Source organism: Micromys minutus, assembly GCF_963924665.1.
Source record: "Micromys minutus genome assembly, chromosome: X".
In the NCBI taxonomy this organism is placed as follows: domain Eukaryota; kingdom Metazoa; phylum Chordata; class Mammalia; order Rodentia; family Muridae; genus Micromys; species Micromys minutus.
This window is the reverse complement of record NC_137970.1, coordinates 126806693-126814938: the sequence shown is the minus strand read 5'-3', so window position 1 is coordinate 126814938 and position 8246 is coordinate 126806693. Positions and strand designations below refer to the sequence as shown.

The window sequence follows — 8246 nt, the reverse complement described above, 5'->3', positions numbered from 1 at the left end:
GATATAGACAATCATGATTAATTTTGGTGAGCAGAAATAAAAATTTAAGGGTACCTAAACAGTGGTATCTGTATCACTGCAATAAAATTTAAATGCACAAATTCATGAGAATATTTCAAAATACCACTGCTGAGATCCTTAATTTAAAAAAAAAGAGGGTAAAAATCTACTTAGAGCAGATTTTTTAAAAGAGAACAACTTTATTCTTTATTAAGATACCATGCTAGAAGTTATGAAGGATTTTTGTTTGAACACATTTGGAGAATAGAGTAGCTTTAGTTTAATAACTTGTACTGCAGAGAAAATTGTTAAAGAAATTCATATTAAAGTTCAAGTATTAGTTCAATGTCCTGTATTTGATTCCATGATCTTCATAGGAAGGTCTTCTGCAATCGAATATGCTCCTATACAGCCGAGATATTTAAGGTTGCTTGATTTTCCTTACCATTACTCCACTGCAAGCTTCTGGTGTAATCCCACATAGCAAGTCAGTCTTCATTGTAACAGGTCAGGACCGGCCTCGACCCCTTTTCCCTGCCCGCGGCCTCTTTGTTATTGGGCACCTACTCTCGAACCACGAATGCCTCTTACTGATCCAGGGCCTCCTCTCTGTGAATAACCAGCTCTACCACGGGGAGGAGCAGCCCCGTGACCTCTGGATGGAGCGGCACCCCTTGCTCCTCTACCACCCCTTCCTCTAGCTCCAACTTGAAAATCTTTATAACCATAATATGGATCTTCATATCCATCACGATAGTTACGGTAATCATAACCATAATAATCATAATAATCTTCGTATCTATAATAATCTGGAGGATATCCATAGCCACCTCTACCTCCATGCCCTCGACCTCTTGTTGGGAGGGGGATATGAGGTGGACAATAATAGCAGTAATCATTGTACATTTGATTCTTTGCTGTTTGCCTCTGAGCTTTTCTTTCTTTCCTCTTCTGATCTGGTGGCTTAGCAAAAACAATTTCAACATTTTCTCCCTCTAAGTCTTTACCATTCATTTCTTCCATAGCCTTGACAGCACCATCTCGCTCCTCAACACGAATGAAAGCATACTCTTAGCTTCTTCACTCGTTCCAGTTTCCCAAACTGACTAAATGACTTTTCTAAAATTTCTTCTGTTATAGTGTTGGCAAGGTCGAATACAAACAGCACTTGTATCTTTGCCATAACTTCAGGATCAGAATCTTCAATAGGATCAGCCCATTCAACAGTTCCAACATTTCCCCAGACTTTGACTTTACCACTCATTAGCCTACGCCTTGCCTGGGCAGCTGTTTTGTGATCTTCATATTCAAGAAAGCAAAAGCCTCTGTTTTTTTTTTTTTTCTTCTTGTCATCAAGTTGGTGGTATAAAATGACATCTGTGAGATCCCCTGTCACTTTACTAAATTCTTCAAGAGTCTGTTCCTTGGTTTTACTCTTAGGAATAGAGCCCACAAAAAGCCTATTGTTTGCAACAGAGATGCAGACACCAGTGTGCTTCCCGGAACAAATTTCATGATTATTATACAATTTAACAGCCTCTTGTGCTGCTTCTTTTGTACAAAAAGTGACATGCAATACCTCTGTTGAGACCAGTAAGCGGATCCATCATTAAACGTAGATCCCATATAGGTCCAGCTTTCTCAAATAATGGAACAAGCTCATCCTCAAACAGATCTCTGGGGATCTTCCCCACAAATATGTCAGAGCCAACAGAAGGCAGCTGACCTGAATAAACAGAACCTGGTAGTGGTCCCCCATACTTCCTCTGACCTGTAGTCACATCAAGTGTGTAGCCTGTTCTTTCCAAAAGTGCCTTAATCTTTGCCTCATCTGTTCCTTTACTAAAGTCTGCTACTTTGGTCCCCCTTTTTATTCTCTTTCTGCCCGTAAGTCTTCAGGACTCCACATAAAAAAGCACTTTTGCTCTGAACATGAGAGAGATCACTGTCTTTAAACTGTTGTAGCACTGCCAATGCGCCGTCTTCATTGAACTCTTTTAAAGCTTCGATAGCTCTTTCATCTAAATCACTATGTGCAACTAACCCTGCAAAGTAAATTTAGTCTAGTTTTTCAGCAACTTTCTGTGGTAAAACAGCATCAAACAATGTCTGAAAATTTTCTGAATGGATAACTGCTGAAGTAGTATCCATGGGCTCTTCAGTACCATTTCCATTAACATATTCTGTAGCCATGTTTCCGGAGATCTCCCCGCGGGGCTGGGGCCGAGGAATCCTGTCCGACGGGGTTGGGTGGCGGGGAACGCGTGCTCGCTGCTCCCTGTGTCCCGCGTGAGTGGAGCTGTTGTGATCTTAAATTAAAAAACCCCATGAACTCAAGAACAGTGAGTCACTGAGTCACTGAGAACATTTAAAGCGATTGCTGGTGATCTGCTTGCTAATGCTTAGACTGTTTACTTTGTGGGTTTTTTTTCCCTCTTTTGTGTAGATGCAGCACTTTAAGTTTTTTGTTTTTGTTTTGTTTGCTTTTGTTCTTGCTGTTGATATTTGAATATTCTTGGTCTCTTAGATGCCAGCCTTAGCACAGGCCACGCCCTAGGGAACTCAAGAGATCTGTCGTTTCCTCGGTTCTCGGGCGCCCTCTGCTGGTTCCAGAGCCTCTTGGGCTTCCATACCCATGGCTACCCATTGTTTTCTTAGCTTTTGCTTCTCTAAGCCATCTGACTGGACCTGAGCTCATCTGCACACAGGTGTTTTCAAGCTAAGTTGGGCAGTCTCCTGCTGTACTGGATCCCAGTTAATAAGTCCTGGTGATCGTTGAGACACTTAGCAACTTCCTACTATTTCCTAAACACAGAAATCTCCTTATTTTTTCCTCATTGCTTTTTTATTTTTATTTTTTTAAAAACAGAGCACATACCTGCTTCAATCACCTGGACTTGCCACCCTATGAATCCTTTGAAGAATTCTGGGATAAACTTTAGATGGCAATTGAGAACACGCAGGGCTTTGATGGGGTTGATTAGATTATAAGGAACAAGCTGTGGTGTCTTATACACCACAGTTTCTAACCAAAAGCAAAAACAAAATCACATTTTAACATTTTCCAGATAAATTCTAAAAGATGGTCACTGGCTCTTCCCACAGAGACCAGAGGACAGTTTATCTATGAATCTCACTCAGAAGCAGAAATAGATTAGATACTGGTGTGGATGGAGAGAGAAGACTGGATGGGAGAAGGATGGGGATGAAAACAGGAGGGATGAGGTGGGGGGTGTAGGAAGGGTGTGCTGGAAGAGAAAATGGACTGAGGAGTTTATGTTCTTCATGGAATCTCTGTGTTTAAATCAATTCTTTTTTTTAATTGAACAACTTTATTTTAAAAAACAAAGATAAATGTACAGATTTTAAGCATTTTTGCATAAAAGTATATGAATACATTTTTGTCAGTACTTGATTTTTTAAAGGTTGGATACTATGCATTAAAATCTTACTAGTTACAATGAGCATAAATAAAGTACACGTAAAACAAGATGTAAAGTGGAATTAGTCAAAGTTTTCTTGGTGTGTAAAGATTAAGCATAATGGTTTTTCATTTTCTTTTCTTTTTTTGGCCTTTGATTTTCTTGAACTTAATATAGTCTGTGAGTTGTTTCTGGGGTGTTCAGAGCTTTCTGGGGTTAGCATCCCACTATCAGTGACTGCATATTATGTCTGTTCTTTTGTGACTGGGTTATCTCACTCAGGATGATCTTCTCTAGATGCATCCATTTTCTTAAGAATTTCTTAAGGTCATTGTTTCTGATAGGTGAGTAGTACTCCAATGTGTAAATATACCACAATCTATGTATCCATAAATCTACTGAAGGACATCTGGGTTCTTTCCAGCTTCTGGTTATTATAAATAGAGCTGCAATGAACATTGTGGTGCATGTGTCTTTATTGTATGTTGGAGCCTCTCTGGGGTATATGCCCAGAAGTGGAATAGCTGGATCTTCAGGTAGTACTATGTATGTCCAATGTTCAGAGGACCCGCCAGACTTATTTCCAGAGTGGTTGTATCAGTTTACAGTCCCACCAATAGTGGAGAAGTGTTCCTCTTTCTTTGCATCCTCCCCACCATCTGCTGTAATCTGAGTTTTGGATCTTGGCCAATCTGACTGGTGTGAGGTGGAATCTCAGGGTTGTTTTGATTTGCATTTCCCTGATGGCTAAGGATGTTGAGCACTTCCTTAGATGTTTCTCAGCCGTTCCATATTCCTCAATTGAGAACTTTTTGTTTAGCTCTGTACCCCATTTTTTAAATAGGGTTGTTTCATTCTCTGGTGTCTAACTTCTTGAGTTCTTTGTGTACCTTGGATATTAGGCCTCTATCTGATGTGGGTTTGCTAAATTTCTTTTCCCAATCTGTTGACTGCTGTTAGTATCCTTAGCCTTACAGAAATTTGCAATCTCATTGAGTCCCATTTGTCAATCTTTGACCTTAGAGCACTAGCCATTGGTGTTCTATTCAGGAAATTCTCTCCTGTGCCTATGTGTTCTAAGGTTTTCCCTACTTTCTCATCTAATAGTTTCAGTGTATCTGGTTTAATGTGGAGATCTTTGATCCACTTGCACTTGAGCTTTGTACAAGGAGACAAGAAAGGGTCTATTTTCATTATTTTGCATGCTGAGTGCCAGTTGGACCAACACCATTTGTTGAATAGGCTGTCCTTTTTCCATTGAATGTTTACAGATCCTTTGTCAAAAATCAGGTGACCATATACTTGAGGGCTCATTTCTGGATCTTCTATTCTATTCCATTGATCCACTTGTGTATCTCTGTACCAGTACCAAGCAGTTTTTAGCACAATTGCCTTTTAATATAGCTTGAGGTCAGGGATGGTGATTCCCACAGATGTTTTCTTGTTGTTGAGTATTGTTTTTGCTATTCTAGGTCTTTTGTTGTTCCAGATGAAATTGCACATTGCTCTTTCCAACTCTTGTGTTGTAATTTTGCTGGGGATTGCATTGAACCTGTAGATTGCTTTTGGTAGGATGGCGATTTTTACAATATTGATCCTTCCAATCCATGAGCATGGGAGATCTTTCCATTTTCTGAGATCATCCTCGATTTCCTTCTTTAGAGGTTTGAAGTTCTTCTCATATAGGTCCTTCACTTGCTTAGTTAGAGTCACACCAAGGTATTTCATATTGTTTGTGACTAATGTGAAGGGTATCTTTTCCCTAATTTCTTTCTCCACATGTTTGTCCTTTGAGTAGAGGAAGGCTACTGATTTGTTTGAGATAATTTTATAACCAGCCACTTTGCTGAACTTGTTTATCAGCTGTAGGAGTTCTCTGGTGGAATTTTTGGGGTCACTTACGTACACTATCATGTCATCTGCAAACAGTGATGTTTTTACTTCTTCCTTGCCAATTTGTATCCCTTTGATTTCTATTTGTTGTCTAATTGCTCCTGTCAGGACTTCCAGTACTATGTTGAATAGGTAGGGGGAGAGTGGGCAGCCTTGTCGAGTCCCTAATTTTAGTGAGATTGCTTCAAGTTTCTCACCGTTAAGTTTGATGTTGGCTATTGGTTTGCTGTATATTGCTTTTATTATGTTTAGGTATGGGTCTTGGATTCCTGTTCTTTCCAATCCTTTTAACATGAAGGGGTGATGAATTTTGTCAAATGCTTTCTCAGCATCTAGTGAGATGACCATGTGATTTTTTCTTTGAGTTTGTTTATATGGTGGATTACATTGATGGATGTCCATATAATAAACCATCCCTGCATCCCAGGGATGAAGCCTATGTAATCATGGTGAATGATCTTTTGATATGTTCTTGGATTCATTTTGCAATGATTTTGTTGAGTATTTTTGCATCAATGTTCATAAGGGAGATTGGTCTGAGGTTCTCTTTCCTTGTAGGGTGTTTGTGTGGTTTAGGAATGAGGGTTATTATAGCCTCAAAAAATGAGTTAAGTAGTGTTCCATCTGATTAAATTTTGTAGAACAGTTTGGAGAGTATTGGTATTATGTCTTCGATAAATGTCTGATAAAATTCTGCACTGAACCCATCTGGACCTGGGCTTTTTTTGGTTGGGAGGCCTTTGATGACTGCTTCTATTTTTTTAGGCGTTATGGGATTACTTAGATGGTTTACCTGATTTTGGTTTAACTTTAGTATCTGGTATCTGTCTAGGAATTCATCCATTCCCTCCAGATTTTCCAGCTTTGTTGAGTATAGGCTTTTGTTGTAGGGTCTGATCATTTCTTGAATTTCCTTAGTATCAGTTGTTATGTCTACATTTTCCTTTCTGATTTTGTTAATTTGTATACTCTCTCTTTGCCCTCTATTTAGTCTGGCTAAGGGTTTATCAACCTTGTTGATTTTTTCAGAGAATCAGCTCTTGGTTTTGTTGATTCTTTGAATGGTTCTTTTTGTTTCTATTTGGTCAATTTCTGCTCTGAGTTTTATTATTTCTTTGCTGTCTACTCTTCTTTGGTGTATCTGCTTCCTTTTGTTCTAGAGCTTTCAACTGTGCTGTTAGGTTTCTAGTGTATGCTCTCTCTAGTTTCTTTTTGGAAGTACTCAGAGCTTTGAGTTTTCCTCTCAGTGCTGCTTTCATTGCATCTCATAGGTTTGGGTATGTTGTGTTTTCATTTTCATTAAATTGTAGAATATCTTTGATTTCTTTCTTTATTTCTTCTTTGACCCAGCCATCGTTTAATAGAGCATTGTTCATTTTCCATCTGTATATGGACTTTTTGTTGTCTTTCTTGCTATTAAAGACCAACCTTAGAACATGTGATCTGATCGGATGCATGGGAGTATTTCAATCTTCTTATATCTATTGAGGCTTGTTTTGTGACCAATTATATGGTCAATTTTGGAGAAGGTGCCATGAGGTGCTGAGAAGAAGGTGTGTTCTTTTGTTTTAGGATGGTATGTTCTGTAGCTGTCTATCAATTCCAATTGGTTCATAACCTCTGCTAGTTTTACTGTATCCTTGTTCAGTTTCTTTTTCCATGATCTGTCCATTGATCAAAGTGGGGTGTTGAGGTCTCCCACTATTATTGTGTGGGGTGCAATGTATGTTTTGAGCTTTAGTAGAGTTTCTCTTATGAATATGGGTGCTCTTGTATTTGGAGCATATATGTTAAGGATTGAGAGTTCCTCCTGACATTTTTCCTTGTAATGGGTAAAAAGTGCCCTTCCTTTTGGGGAGCCGAATGCGGACACCATTACAAGATGGCGCTGGCTCCCTCACGGTTTGAGGTAAACAACTCCATATATAGTAATGCTCTTGTCAGCTAAGGTGCTGCACCCTGCTCATGCGCAGTACATAACCTATCTCTGGCCAATCCTGAGGCCTCTGGTGTCAGCAGACTGGTGACAACCAATCATGGCAAGCCCGTATGCGCTTCTCCCTATATAAGCGGTCAGCTAGGGTAGTTCAGGCCCCTCAATTCCTGCTTTCCCCTTCAACCAAGAGGCTCCCACAATAAAGCATGATCTGAGAAGAATCCTCTGGTGGAGATCGTCTTTCCTCGCTGGCCGAGGAGCGCGCCGCAAGTGGTGCCGGAATCCTGGGAAGCTTTGAACACCAGTGGCGCCAAGTGGAATCTTCATTCCTCGAAAGTGGATTCAGAACTGCGAAAAGGTAAATAGGTAAGCCCTGAGAGACGTGTCCCTCTTTGGATTTTGGGGTGCCAAAAACGGAGGCATGTCTCTTCTTGGATTTTCTCCGGAAGTAGAAGGGTTATTGCTTGCATTTGTGGTAACTATTGTAACATTACTGTTGTGGAAGTTATCTAGACAGAAAGTTATCACGCAGCACCAAGAGGGTGGGTCAGAAACGGAGCGGAATAAAATAGGGAGCTCGCAAAGAACAAAAGGTAAAACAGGTAGGCTCCGAGATGCATGTTCAAAACAAGTCAGAAACGGAGTGAATTTCAAAATAAAACTAAATGAAAACCAAAAGGCGGAAAGACCGCCGGGAGAAGAGAGTGCCCCAGGAAATGAAGTACAAGTTGCCAGGAGAGGATACTTTGTATCCGCTAAAAGAGCATAAAAGCTTTAGAGCTGGCAGAAGAAGAGTTAGAGGATGAATTATTTGAATCTGTGGAGGAAGACTTAGAGGAGGAGGCAGCAGAATGTGAGGCTGAGCGGTTTGAGCCCAGGCAGGAGTCTCCTGCAACACAACCGGAAGCTCTTAAAGCAGCCGCCGCCTCTGCTCTTCAGCTCTATTCAGAGAGGAAGTGTGAGTTCTCCTTTTGTACACCAGAGACACGCCATGC

At 40.3% G+C, this 8246-nt stretch overlaps 1 pseudogene across 1 annotated transcript; it reads right to left on the bottom strand.

Annotated features, from left to right (window-relative positions):
- Window positions 1-341: 341 nt before the first annotated feature.
- Window positions 342-2193, bottom strand: LOC308414615 (heterogeneous nuclear ribonucleoprotein Q-like; annotated as a pseudogene). Its single transcript has one exon. The product of its transcript is annotated as a heterogeneous nuclear ribonucleoprotein Q-like (transcript).
- Between the last annotated feature and the right edge of the window lie 6053 nt (window positions 2194-8246).